Below are 14,495 nucleotides of genomic sequence, written 5' to 3' on the forward strand. Positions count from 1 at the left end.
GTCGCTTTATATGGAAGTGAAACTTGGACAATCGGAGTATCTGAGAAGAAAAGATTAGAAGCTTTTGAAATGCGGTGCTATAGGAGAATGTTAAAAATCAGACGGGTGGATAAAGTGACAAATGAAGAGGTATTGCGGCAAATAGATGAAGAAAGTAGCATTTGGAAAAATATAGTTAAAAGAAGAAACAGACTTATAGGCCACATACTAAGGCATCCTGGAATAGTCGCTTTAATATTGGAAGGACAGGTAGAAGGGAAAAATTGTGTAGGCAGGCCACGTTTGGAGTATGTAAAACAAATTGTTGGGGATGTAGGATGTAGAGGGTATACTGAAATGAAACGACTAGCACTAGATAGGGAATCTTGGAGAGCTGCATCAAACCAGTCAAATGACTGAAGACAAAAAAAAAAAAAAATTATTTTAATATGAACTTATAATCAATTATATTCGTAACTACTGGATAGTTCATCAATCATATTTCAAAAATTAAGATCCATATTAAAAAAATCACAATAAAAAAAGCAGAAATTGAAACTAAGTTGAAAAATAATACCGCTAGAGAGCGATTGAATACTATTAAGAAAAAGAAAAACCGTTGGTTTGAAATTAATTTTATTCGATTTGCAAAAAAATAAACATAAAAGTAAATAAAAACAGTTCTGAAGACCACACATTGTACTCTCGATAACTCGAATCCGAAGGGAAGAACAAGAAAATACTTTGAGTTACGATAGAGGTTAATTTCCAGAATTTTTCTACTTACAAAGATTATAAACTACAAATCTATAATTAATGTACTATACTGTGCATTAAATGATTAATAGTCGGTATGCTTGTTTGCCAGAATAGGAATTCGAGATTCTAGGGCAAGACTTCGAGAAGTAGAGGTAACGCTATGTTCGATTTAGACAAGGATTTTCGAGTTATAGAGTGATAGAGGTCATCTCGTAATTTGATCACTTCGCTTTGTACAGGTACAATTTCCCCGCAATAATTTTTTTCCAATTATACATAGATTTTTCGAGTAAGGCAGATTTTATCAAATGCAACGAAAAACATTTGCTTCATCAGGGATTTCGAATTAACAAGCTTCGTGTTACCGAGAGTCGACTGAATTAGGATTAGGAATATGAAAAAAGGAATAATATTTTTATATTGAGCTTTTAAGATAACGAAAATCATCTTAAAGATTACTTCTTTTCTTAGGTATAAATTAAAACATAATAAAATAGAAAGAAAAATACGTTAAACATTTCATATCGTAGTAGAATATATAACTGCAGTAGAGAGAGATATAACGAGCACCAGATGTTCAACAGAAACGTTTTTACTTTATCCAAAACAAAAATATGCATCTCTGTAACATTCCTGTATCATCGGAATCGCAACATTACCAGCAGCATGGAACTATTATTAATCCTGTTTAATTTCAATTTTACAAATCAAGTGCAGGAATGTGCCGCGCGATGTCATGGTAAATTAAACTCGGAATATTAGTCACAGTTGCGGTTGTATTTTAGTGAACGCTTTTATCTCTATGAAAAAACAATTCCTTTTTTTTCCTTTTTAACAAAATATTTTCACTATTTGTATATTATTATTTAAATTGCCAATATTTTATTCATTTAAGTGGAATTTAAATTTACTTAATACTTGTTTAGAGATATTGTTGAAAATTATAATGAAATTATCTATTCTAAAAGTAATATTTTGTTAAATAAATAATAAAAAGTAACAAAAATTCAGTATTTGCTGAGGTATTCAGTTGGTCTTACGGAATTCTTATGAAACTACAAAAGAAAACAAAGTAATATTCGAATATTATTTAAGAAAAGGATAAAACTTTTTCCATAATTAAAGAAAAATACTTTAAAAAAACAATCAAAGTTTGAGAAATATTAAAAGATCGAAAAATGTAAAAACAATATTTTTAATCTTTTTTTTTTTCAGAAAAAACGCGTTGATATTCCTGTAAACTTTAAAAAAATTTGAAAAATATTAAAAATGTAAAACATTATTAGCGATTACTTTTTTCAAAAATATTCACTGATGTTATTGATACCACTGAAGAAAGGTTGAGAAATATCAAAAGATCGAAAAATATACAGTGATTTTTTTTTCAAGAAATATACATTGATGTTATAGATACCTCAAAAAAAAGTTTGAGAATATCAAAAGATGGAAAAATGTAAAGATATTTTATGAATTTTTTTTGTTTTAAATTCCAATGTAAAAACAATATTTTGAGAATTTTTTTTCAAAAAATATTCGTTGATATTGCTAAAATATCAAAATATTGATAAAAATATAACTGACGTTCTGATTAACACTAAAAAAATAGTTTGAGAAAAATCAGAAGATGGAAAAATATAAACACAATAATAATTTTGTGAATTTTGTTTTTCAAAATATTTCAGTCTCTGTTTCTTTTTTTTTTTGTCTTCAGTCATTTGACTGGTTTGATGCAGCTCTCCAAGATTCCATATCTACTGCTAGTCGTTTCATTTCAGTATACCCTCTACATCCTACATGCCAAACAATTTGTTTTACATATTCCAAACGTGGCCTGCCTGGACAATTTTTTCCTTCTACCTGTCCTTCCAATATTAAAGCGACTATTGATGCCTTAGTATGTGGCCTATAAGTTTTTCTCTTCTTTTAACTATATTTTTCCAAACGCTTCTTTCTTCATCTATTTGCCGCAATACCTCTTCATTTGTCACTTTATCCACCCATCTGATTTTTAACATTCTCCTATAGCAGCGCATTTCAAAAGCTTCTATCTTTTCTTCTCAGATACTCCGATCGTCCAAGTTTCACTTCCGTATAAAGCGACACTCCAAACATACACTTTCAAAAATCTTTTCCTGACATTTAAATTAATTTTTGATGTAAACAAATTATATTTCTTACTGAAGGCTCGTTTCGCTTGCGCTATTCGGCATTTTATATCGCTCCTGCTTCGTCCATCTTTAGTAATTCTACTTCCCAAATAACAAAATTCTTCTACCTCCATAATCTTTTCTCCTCCTATTTTCACATTCAGTGGTTCATCTTTGTTATTTCTACTACATTTCATTACTTTTATTTTGTTCTTGTTTATTTTCATGCGATAGTTCTTGCGTAGGACTTCATCTATGCCGTTCATTGTTTCTTCTAAATCCTTTTTACTGTCGGCTAGAATTACTATATCATCGTATTTCTTATTACGGTACAAAAAACCAGCAATAGAATGTTAAGTAATGTATACACGCCTTTTCATGTTTTCCCACACTCTAATCCAAATTTTTAGTTTAACAGAATCAATATACCTAACATACATGTTACCACAATAAAATTTATGTTTGTAAATAAAAATGTTCTTGAAATATAAGACCAAATGAAGGAGGGCGCACAGAGAGAGTGAGATAGAGCGAGAGAGAGAGAGAGAGAGAGAATTTCGTAACCAAGATTTTTATTTTTTTTTGGGACTGAATGGATCAAAAAAAATATAACAAAAAAAACCATGATTTTTTCTGATAGTAACAAATTTTTTCCGGTAAAATAGCCACGAAAGTAATTTTAGAAAAATTCTAAAAAATATATATATATGTAAATATGTGTAAACTCACACTGTTTAAAAAAAGAATTAAATTACCAGCAGCAATGGAATGGCATCATGTCGGTTTCAAACATTACTCTAGTCACCGGGCTTGTACGCGCTTGTGGGATGTCTAATTCCGTTGTTGTGTATGACGTCTAACTTCCTTAAATGCGACTTTCTAGAGAATGAATATACAACACACCTGTAATTGAGCTTCGATTGAACCGATTCTTTATATAACCGCAGTAATGTCTCTTTACTGAGCCACGATTAATGTTCGATGCACATTTAATAATTTAAGGGTTTTCTTGCATTTATCACTCAGATCCTATACGCGTAGTTCCCTAAGAGATTTATCTAATAAGCCTAGAAAGCGTACATTACCTTTGTACTGAACAGGATGGCCAAAACAGGGCTACGATGAGGACTGAGGAGTTGTCTTCCTAGACAGTTGTACACAGTAAGTTTTCTCTGTTGAAAATTTGAATCCGTTATTCTTTGCAATTTCGTTGAAGGATTTTTCTGCTCGTTAAAAATTTATACTTCACTAAAACTATTGTTACTGCCATATACGATTGCCAGATAATCGACATAAACGCTTTTGGTGATTGGCTCCTGGAATGGCTAATATCATTTTATTAACGGCGATCGTAAGAAAAGGTTCCGCTGAACGGCGAGCTTTGTAGTACGTCATTTTACAGCCTTTTTTCAAACAAATATTCATTATAAACCCGTACTTGAAAAGTACGGTCGTTCATGCAGATGCCAAGTAATACCGGTAAATTGCTGCGATTGCCACATTCATGTAGTTGAAACATTTTCATTTCTCATGTAGCGTAAATTTTTTTCATGTAATTGAAGCATTTTTCCTTATAGTTGGCAAGCATTATGCAGTCGCATAAAAAGCATTCTGCACATCAAAGAAGACTCCATGTCCAAATTCTGCTTGATGCGAGGATAAAAGACATTTTATTTCTAAAATCTAAAGAAGAGTGGATTATATAATTTTTTCAAAGATTTTTCCAATAAGCACACGTCAAGGAAAAAGGACGGTAACTATGGTGATCGGTCAGTTTTTTATTTTTTTGGAAAACGAAAACACTGCCGCGGGTGCATTCTATCCCGCCATATTTGATTATATAACTCTAGCAATCTAAGTTTTGCAGCGGTGCTTACCTTGTCTGATTATTTCGTCTGCACAAAATGCTGTATTGCTCGTTTTCTCCAACGCACTCACAAATTCGTCTACTTTGAAAGGTACATTGTATGAAAAATTAATTTTGGTTTCAAAATTAGGCGTCTCTCAAGTTCTATTTATTTTTTATTTTTGAGGCATTCGTCATAATTAGGAGTAACCTCGTAAAGAAAGGTACGTCTAAATACAATAAAAATCCTATTATTGGAATTCTGTTTTTTGAAATTTTATCAAAATGTTCCATTTTGGTTAATAAAAAAATAATTACATACGCCATATACATACCAGATGGTGGGGGGGGGGGGGGGCAAATTTTAAATTGAATAAGGTTAAACGATTTTTTACCGACTTTTCGAAGAAAAGTACGCATGGTGGTGGAAATGGGGTGTGAAAATGAATTTTCTTTACGTTTTGAGGTATGAGGGTAAAAAAATAACATTTATTTACACTGGAGTTCCCTTATATAAGGCTCTCTATATATATATTTAGAGCCTAAATATAAAATGTTATGGCTCAAAACTCTACAAAACTATTAAATCACGTTGATTGAAATTTAGATATGCTGTAGTAATGTATCTGAGTTCATGCATGTGAAAATTTTATGAAGATTGATTGAATCGTTCTTGAGTTACCCTCAATTTAAAGTAGAATTAATGTGAGCGGGCAAGTTAGAAGGGTAGTTAGTCATGGTGTTGACGTTTCTTTATCTGCGGTGTCTATTATTAGCAATATTAAACCAAATTAAAATTATTAAAACAAAAGTAAGTCGGTATTTTTTAATTCGAAAAATATTAAAAAGTTTTTATTTTTTCTAAAACCGAAAAGTGTTTAGAAAAAAAGACATATTTTTTCTATCGCTTTAAAATACTCTTTAAATTTGTAATATTTTATTCCGGTATCTTTAACAATACATAATTTATAGTATTATAAAACATGAAAAAATTTAAGCATTAAAGCACAAAAAAATTCATGAAAAATACAATTTTTAAATAAAATATAAACGTACATATGATAATTAACTCCGTATATATTCCTGATTGTATTTCATACAATCTTAATTGTTGAAATAATATATTACTACTGCAAGAAGAATACTTAACACTGCGGTATAAAATTTAATGAAATGTTAAAAAAAATATATGTTAAGAAACGACAAACAAAAATACAAAACAAATTAATTTATTAAAATAGAGATTAACACTTTTATAAAAACTTTAAAAGAACCTACAGCTTTTAGTTATAATCTTAAAATATTCGAAAAAAACTTACAAAATATTCCAAAAATAATAATTTACATTAAAAAAAAACAATTATTATTATTATTATTCATAATTCCTTGCAACAGAAATAACCTTGCGAAAAAATAAATAAAAAAAAAGATTATCATACTGTACACAGAAAAAGTTATATAATCAAGGCCATAGCCTAGACCAACCATATCGAAAATTAAAGCGTAAATTCGACGATTTAAAAAGAGAAAAAAATTGTAAAAAGCTGAACTACATTCCATTTATAATAATGCGTGAGTCATCCGTAAGGTAAAAAATTTCAAATTGTCCGAGACGATATCGAATCTATAACCTTAGATTACAAAACGCCGATCCGTTTCTACAGTTACTAGCATTGTAATAAAATTAAAAATTCAGAGTAATTAAAAATTATTACAACTCCCTTTATCATTTTGAAGTTTTTTTTAGAATATTATTATGGGTAATTATTATATTTTTTGGTCCTAATAATAAGAAAATTGTCTCTTTTGAAAAAAAGGACTTGAAAAAACCAATACTTAAAAATACTTTAAGGAACTTAAAAAAATAGGTTTTTTTTTGTTATTCCTGTTAAATTTTTTTTTGTCTTCAGTCATTTGACTGGTTTGATGCAGCTCTCCAACATTTCCTATCTAGTTTTAGTCGCTTCATTTCGGTATACCCCCTATATCCTACATCCCTAACAATTTCTTTTACATATTCAAAACGTTTCCTGCTTGCACAATTTTTCCCTTCTACCTGTCCCTCCAATATTAAAGCGTCTATTCGTGTTAAATTATAAAGCTCAAATTTTGTTAAATATGTGGTAGCTCATTTTAAAACTTTCGTGGTGAAAAGAACAACTAACTCTATAAGATTACATATTCCACAATGTTCCGCTGGAAAAATCAGATTTTCAAAGTCCAAAATATAGTTGAATATAAATTCATTTGGAAATATAGTGAAATGGATGCTTTGCTTTTAATTTATTTTAATAAATATTAAGAAAAAATTATATCCACGGTCATTTTTCGCCCTATTACAATTAAATTGTGCTTAACTTATTACCAGAAAAGGGAAGGTGAAAAGCAATCTGTTCAAATTACTTTTGTTTGATTCACTCTGTACATATATATATATATATATATATATATATGTATATATATATATATATAGTTATAATTTTCAATTTTTACGCAAACAACTAACATTCCATGTCTGGTTTACTAGGAAATATGAGGAAAGAATTAGGTTTCCTCTGTCTTCTCAACTGAATCGAATATACTGTCCTATATTAGCAAGCCAATTTGTATTAGAACCGAAGCGCAATTCACCATAGTAAATGGTGCCATTACTAAATAAAAGAAATATATATATATAAAAAGTCGAACAATGACATCGGGCCGGTCGTGACGCAAAACATACAACGAAATCAATGGTGAACTTCTGCAATAACCAAGATAGATTGGCAATAACCACATAGCTTGGATTTTAATTGAACAGAAAACTTGTGGTCCAATTAAAAATAATCTTCTGCTTATTTGGCGCCACAAACATCGATTAATTAAAATTCTTTGTAAGAAAAACAAACGAAAAATAGAATTCCATAAACAAGAATACATAATAAAATTAGTAGAAAGTATGACGAAGCGAATCCGCAAGTTATTAAACCTAAGGGCTTATTAATAATAATTTCTCTCCAAAGTAGTAGACAGTTGATAACTTTAATTTCAGATATTTCTGAGCTTTAAAAACCACTAGTCACGAATTTTTTATATTATTATTTTTTTTTTAACTACGCTATTTTTAATCTATTCTTTCTCACACAGGATCGAATACAATCGACTAGTTAACTGCATCTTACATAAAATACGATTTGATGGTAAATACATTTAACAGAATTTTAAGTCATAAATATATCATCTATAACAATATTTCCCTCTATTCATAACAGTATGAAAGGTTAAAATATGTGTTCGTTCACACAATTTAAATTTAACTGAAAATAAACTACATATTATATAAATGTTGTATTCCTTTAATTGGAATATAATGAAGACAGATTTCTTTTTCCAGTTTCATTTACTACTAATACTTATATTTTACTTTTAATGAATTATCGTAATCTAATTCAGAGACATCGAAAACACCGTATAATACTAATTGTTCTACTGTGGTACATAATTAATAAATAAGTATGCGGGGAATAAATAAATTTATTGCCTATTTAAGGAGAAAATACGATTTGAAAATGTAATGTACTAAAAACCAGTTTCTCATTTACTATTCTACGTTGAACCGATCGATAGCCTTTGGCATTATTACGTAAAGTCTCACTAGTAACTTGCACACAGTAAAGTTCTTCAAATATATAATACAAAAAAGGTAGCGCGAGTAGCGAGCGGGTAATGAAAAACCGGCTGCGGTCAGACTAGTCAGTCGGTTGCACAACTAAGAACCAACAGCCGAGGTAGAAGAAAGATTACTTTGATAAACAGAGAGAAGAAATAATGAAAGAGATGTTTGTAATACAGTACTTCCATATCTGGTGATCTTTATCGTGAATTTTACTACAACAAACTGACTTGGCAGTATAACAAACGATATCAACTTACATAAATCTACGTCACAATCAAATATATATTTTTAAACAGTACAAATGACTAACCGTAAGTAATATTTACACAGATGTTCTTAATCAAATTTATTTAACTATTTGTAACTGCGTAAGAACAATTTTAAATTAAAAAACATAGTAATATTGTATATGAATGTAACAAAATATAATTTACATAAATAATATTAATTAAATAATCCGTTAAATTAAAAATCAGAACCGACCGACCCTTTTCTAAATTAATGTTGTCTTCATCACTCATCACAGTGAAGATGACAAGGTAATTCTAGAAACACGTAAGCAATATTTTAATAAACATTTAATACAGCCTATATCATATCATAGAAATAAACAGAGATTTTATAATCTTTCAACAATTATAAAAGTAATATACGTAAAATATCCTACGTGGGATCAATGACAGGTTCATTCGTTTAAGTATTATGGATTCCACGCAGTTTAACCAAAAGCTATGGAAACTACTTATGAAAGATAATGGAAAGTGCCAAATAATGAAAAAGATAGGAACTATCCACAGAGGGATTGCCGTAGAAGACTCTGTTCCTCATATATTGAAAAAATCTATAAATCGCATTCATGTTATAAATATGAGCGTACAATACTCTTTTTTTGTTGTAAATTCATTTTTCACGAATAAACGTTTGTATATAATTGAATAATTTTCTTTAAATGATGAGTGAATTTAAAAATGTACTTCAATCAAATCTTGCAGGAGCCAATTGAAAAAAAAACTCCCTTTCGGCACGCCGGAAGGCGGAGGTAGATTTCAGCGGTGCTAAGTAGGGGATAAAAAAACATTTCGACCTTAATGTTAAAAAAAACTTCAAATTTACTCAACACGATAATGATTGCATGTGAAAAACGTTTCACATGTTTAGCATACGACAAGCCCCATTTTACAATTCCAGCAACATTTTGGTCATCCCTTGTCGTAAGGGTTGGTCATATCAAAAATTGTTAAAAGACAAAAGTTTTAGGTACTGTTTAGAGGACTAACGACCACTTTAAACCGATTCGATACTTTGCCTATTAAGGGAGGAATGATTTTTTCTGCCTTCGAAACCCCATTTTTTCCACCACCTGGGCCAATGTTTGGTGATATCAAAAATCTTTACTTACATACGTTTTAGGCCCTTATCCAAAGAATAATAGGAATTTTAAACGAATTCGATATTTTAATTATTAAGAAAGTTATAGCGATATTTTGTTTTTTCGAAAAAGACCCCTGCAATTTCCACCCCATGATCCAATTTTGGCCGTTAACGAACAAGACCGAAATTTTGGGACGACTTATTTTTAAGGAACAATTTGAAAGTGATTGGCGCAAAATTACGTCAGTTATCATGACCACAAGAAAAAAAAAAAAAAAAAAAAAAAATATATATATATATATATATATAGAGAGAGAGAGAGAGAGATGTATATATAAACTTTTGAGCTGACGGTAGTTTTGGGGTCTGGGGGATGTGAAACACGAAGATGTGTGAAATTTTCCGGAAATAGAACCATGGTACCCATTATAAGGGGCAAGTAGTTTTCTTATTAAATCTACTTAAAAGTAGAAAATAATTAATTCTTAAAAAAATCTTCATTAACGGTCTAACAATTCTAATGAACAGATTAATAAGAAATTGTTTAAACAGATTAAATACAATCTCATATATTTAAAATGATTAAATCTGACAGATTGGTCATTTTCTATTATAATTAATACGCAGCAGCAAAGGGGAGAATTTAATTGATACGGTCGATTTCATCGTTCTACTAATCGTTCATTTTATGATAGTTCCGCTAAAGATTAAACTACAAATTACAAGTATTAATTATAATTTGTAACATAAACTATTAATAATAATAATTTAAAGATAAAATTTTTGAAAATAAATTAATTTTTTTTTACTCACGTCATTAAAAAAATTATTTAAACATCGGAACTTACCTGAAACAAACAAAATAAAAATTACAAATAAATACATAAAAGGTAAATAAATTCTTAAAAACTATTAAAATAAGCATTAAAAAAAATGGCTATTTAAAAAATTGAATGTTTCTTTTGTACACTACGATAATGTAAATACAATACAGAAAATTCTCACGGTTCAGACTCTAATTATTTTATTATGTCGTCGCAAATTTGTTAGGTTAAAACAGGCAATTAATAATATCATAATGAGGGATGGAGGATTTTATTTCAAATTTAGAACAATAGATAAATATTAAAAATAAAAAAACAGTACTGCAATAAAAAAACCTTACTCTTTAATGTAGGATAATTGAAGAGCGTGATTTAGTACGAGTACATAGTATTTAAAAAAAATATATATATAAACACACACACACACACACATATATATATACATATTTTAATAGCCTATGACACTCCCGGTAACGTAAGTAATCCATCCAACGCGGGGTCAGCTAACCGCGTCTAAATTAGGTCAACCGTTGAACTCCTACGGTGGACATATGTACATACATATACAGGTACATCCTAAATACATTACATTTATTTCTGGGCAGTCGTGTAAAAATACTAATAAGACAACAATTTCACACGTTTTAGATACGAGATTTCCAAATCGTTCAGAATGAACCGTTGAGAGGCGAGTAATTCAAAAACGACTCATTCATCTGATAATTTTTTTCAAAGTTTTTAAATTTATTTAAACATATACGTTTAAATATTTAGACATATTTATACATCCTATGACACTCCTAGTAACGTAAGGATTCCAACGCGGAGTCATATATCTATATCGGCTCAGCCGTTGAGCTGGTGCGGTACCCTAAATACATTACACTCCTTTTTGGGCAGTCTTTTAATAGTTAGAAAGAATGATCATTCAAAAATAGACATTAAAATCAGATTATCAGTTAAAGAGAGATTTCATGTACAAAAGAAGTAATGTGTTTACTAGTATCAAGCAGCACATAAATTAAGGAATTAGAAAGAACTTTTTTTATTTATATAAAATAGAACGATAAACGGCAATGAAATATGGAAAACTGGAAATTTTGAAAAATAAGAAAACAATTGTAAGTTTTTCAAATGTTTGTTTTCAAAACATAAAGAATATTTGAAAATTAGGGTTGACAAAATTTTTAAATTTATAAAAGAAAGTGTTCAGTTGGATTCCTTATATAATTTTCTCACAATAAATTCGCTATAAATTTTGTTTGTTTATTGGCATTTAACCAAGTTATTGTAAGAGAAACCTAAACATTAATGTTTTAGTCACACCAATGTTTTATATTAATTTTTAAGCAATAAGATATACAGTTCTAGGATATATTTATTCAATTTTTTTTAGCTTAAAAACCATACGAAACCAACACTTTCTTTTTAATTTTACTCTAAGATATTTCAGTATAGCTTCATTTTATTCTTGGAACAGAAATCAGGCGAAATGTTTCGCAAACTAATAACTCAAAACCGTAACCTTTCTCGGCCTATGTTTATGTTGAATTTTTTCTCTTTAACTTATAAAACACCTTAAAATTTTCTCCGTTTTTGTGTGGGACTTTTTCTGGTAGATTATTAAGTTATAAGAAAAAATCAACTGAATTGAAGATGTTTCCCCAGTTATATGCCTACATTTAAATACATTTCGTTGGAGTCACCGCTTCCGTTGATAAAAATAGCTGAACTACTAATTTTTCGACGAACAGCATTTAAAAATAAAGTTGACTTGTCAATTTAGTATACGTTTAACTAATGATACAAAGTCTTAAACTTAAATATTCCTGAATCATAATGAGTAACTGGTTAATTAGAGATGGCGTCGTAAATCTAAATTACTACTGGGACTGTATCTTAAACAGTACATTATCTCTTTTAAGTACAATGTGCTCTCATTTATGACAATTATTGCATAAATGACAAACAGAAACATAATGTTTTTTTTTCGATTTTTGATTCTTTTTGAAGTAAAATTAATGGAATGGAATTCCAATACCTCCAATAGTATTATTAAATAAATATATATATATAGACCCGGCAATGCTTCGATAAAAGCATTAGATTTAGATAGAAGCATAGATTTGAGTATGCACATAGATTAAATGAACACAACTGAAAGTTTGATAAAACATTAAAAAACAATATGGAACGTCACAAAATTTAACCTTTTACTTTATAAAGGTCAGAATGTAAATAAATCCAACTGGCAAAACAACAGCACTACCTATCGGATTTAATTCAAACCACTCTCTTAAAACAGTTTTCCGTGAAAAATAAATTTTTAATGAAAAGAGATATAGCTGAAAAATCATCACAATTGTAAAAAAATTAAATTTTCAAAACAGCACTACCAATAGGATTTATTCAAAATAGTCTCTAAACAGAGTAGTCTGTTCAAAATCCACCTAACTTTCTTTCTATTGGTCAAATCGAGGATTTCAATAGCTCTAAACCTCCTCCGGAGAACACGGACGATTTTGCAAAAGCCGGCGTGTAAATCGGCCCAGTAGTTTTTTTGTCTACAGCGAACACACATATAAACAATGCCTTTTATATAAATAGAAGAAGAAAGTCTATTTGTATATTTATTTCGTAAATATCTCGACACCAACGCCACCTAACGGGTAAAGTTTTCGCAAAAATTTTTCTTTTCATGCAACTAATATATATTCTGAATATGAACCAAATCGGACCATAAATGCAATTTTTCAAAATATCTCGACTCCAGCGCCACTAAGCGGGTACAAACTAATTCAGAAACCTTTGAGGGCGTGCGTACAACTCACGAAAGATTCATCGCAATCGGATAAATGGTATAGGAACGCATACGGGACAAACAAATAAACATTCATTTTTATATATATATATATACAGAGTGTCCCATATAAAACGCAACCCATCAATCACTCATCCATGAAATTTCAAAAGTCAAGCTTACTCCCCTACTCGTTACTGAAATGGACTCATCCAACATCAACATCCCGGCGACCCAGTAGAACACTACCGATAGTAACCATCACAATGCAATCATAACGTTCAGTGTATTGCTAGAGACAAGATGGTGTTTTCGCTAGATGAACGTGTTTTAATTGTTGAGTCGTACTTCAGTACGAAATCAGAGGTTGCAGTGCAAGATTTGTTTCTCCATAAGTACCCAGATAAACCAGCTCCTAACAAAACAACAGTATTAAGGTTAGTTGCAAAATTTGCAGAAACCGGTTCTGTTAATAATAAGGAACAGCGTCGGTGTTGAATACAGATACAGTCACTGAAATCAAAAACCGAAAACTCGCTTCGCCAAATAAATCGATCAGTCGTTTGTCTGCTGAAATTAATTTGTCTAAATCAACTGTTCATCGGGGGAACAAACGATTACAATTACGACCATATCGCATTCAAACGGTTCATCGACTTCTTGAGCCCGACAAAGAAAAACGGCTACAATATTGTCAACGGTTCCGTCGATTTCTGCGTGAGGGAATTAACGTTACGGATTCGTTATTTTTCACAGATGAAGCACGGTTTCATTTGGATGGCTACGTAAACAGCCAAAACAGTAGAATTTAGAGCGCTGAAAATCCCCACGTTTATCACGAAAAATAATTACACCCGCAGAAGTCGGGCGTGTGGTGCGCGATATCGCGGAAGAAAATAATCGGTCCTATTTTTTTCGAGTACACCATTAATGCAGAACGATATCAGGATATTTTATTTCGGTTCATCGCGCTCTTGGAAGAGAAAGACAGACACTGCTGGCTACAGCATGACGGTGCGACATCGCACTACCCAGATTCAACTTCTGATTTCGTTGAGGAATTCTTCGGTAATCGTGTTATCGGTCGAGGCTTGTGGCCACCAAGATCTCCAGA

At 30.3% G+C, this 14,495-nt stretch overlaps 1 protein-coding gene across 1 annotated transcript in view; it reads right to left on the reverse strand.

Moving 5' to 3' along the window:
* Positions 1–14,495, reverse strand: part of Unc-76 (fasciculation and elongation protein Unc-76) — a 355,226-nt gene that overhangs the window by 162,881 nt on the left and 177,850 nt on the right. The gene's annotated exons all lie outside the window — the stretch shown is intronic.

This window comes from Lycorma delicatula, chromosome 10, assembly GCF_047948215.1.
Source record: "Lycorma delicatula isolate Av1 chromosome 10, ASM4794821v1, whole genome shotgun sequence".
Classification (NCBI taxonomy): Eukaryota; Metazoa; Arthropoda; class Insecta; order Hemiptera; family Fulgoridae; genus Lycorma; species Lycorma delicatula.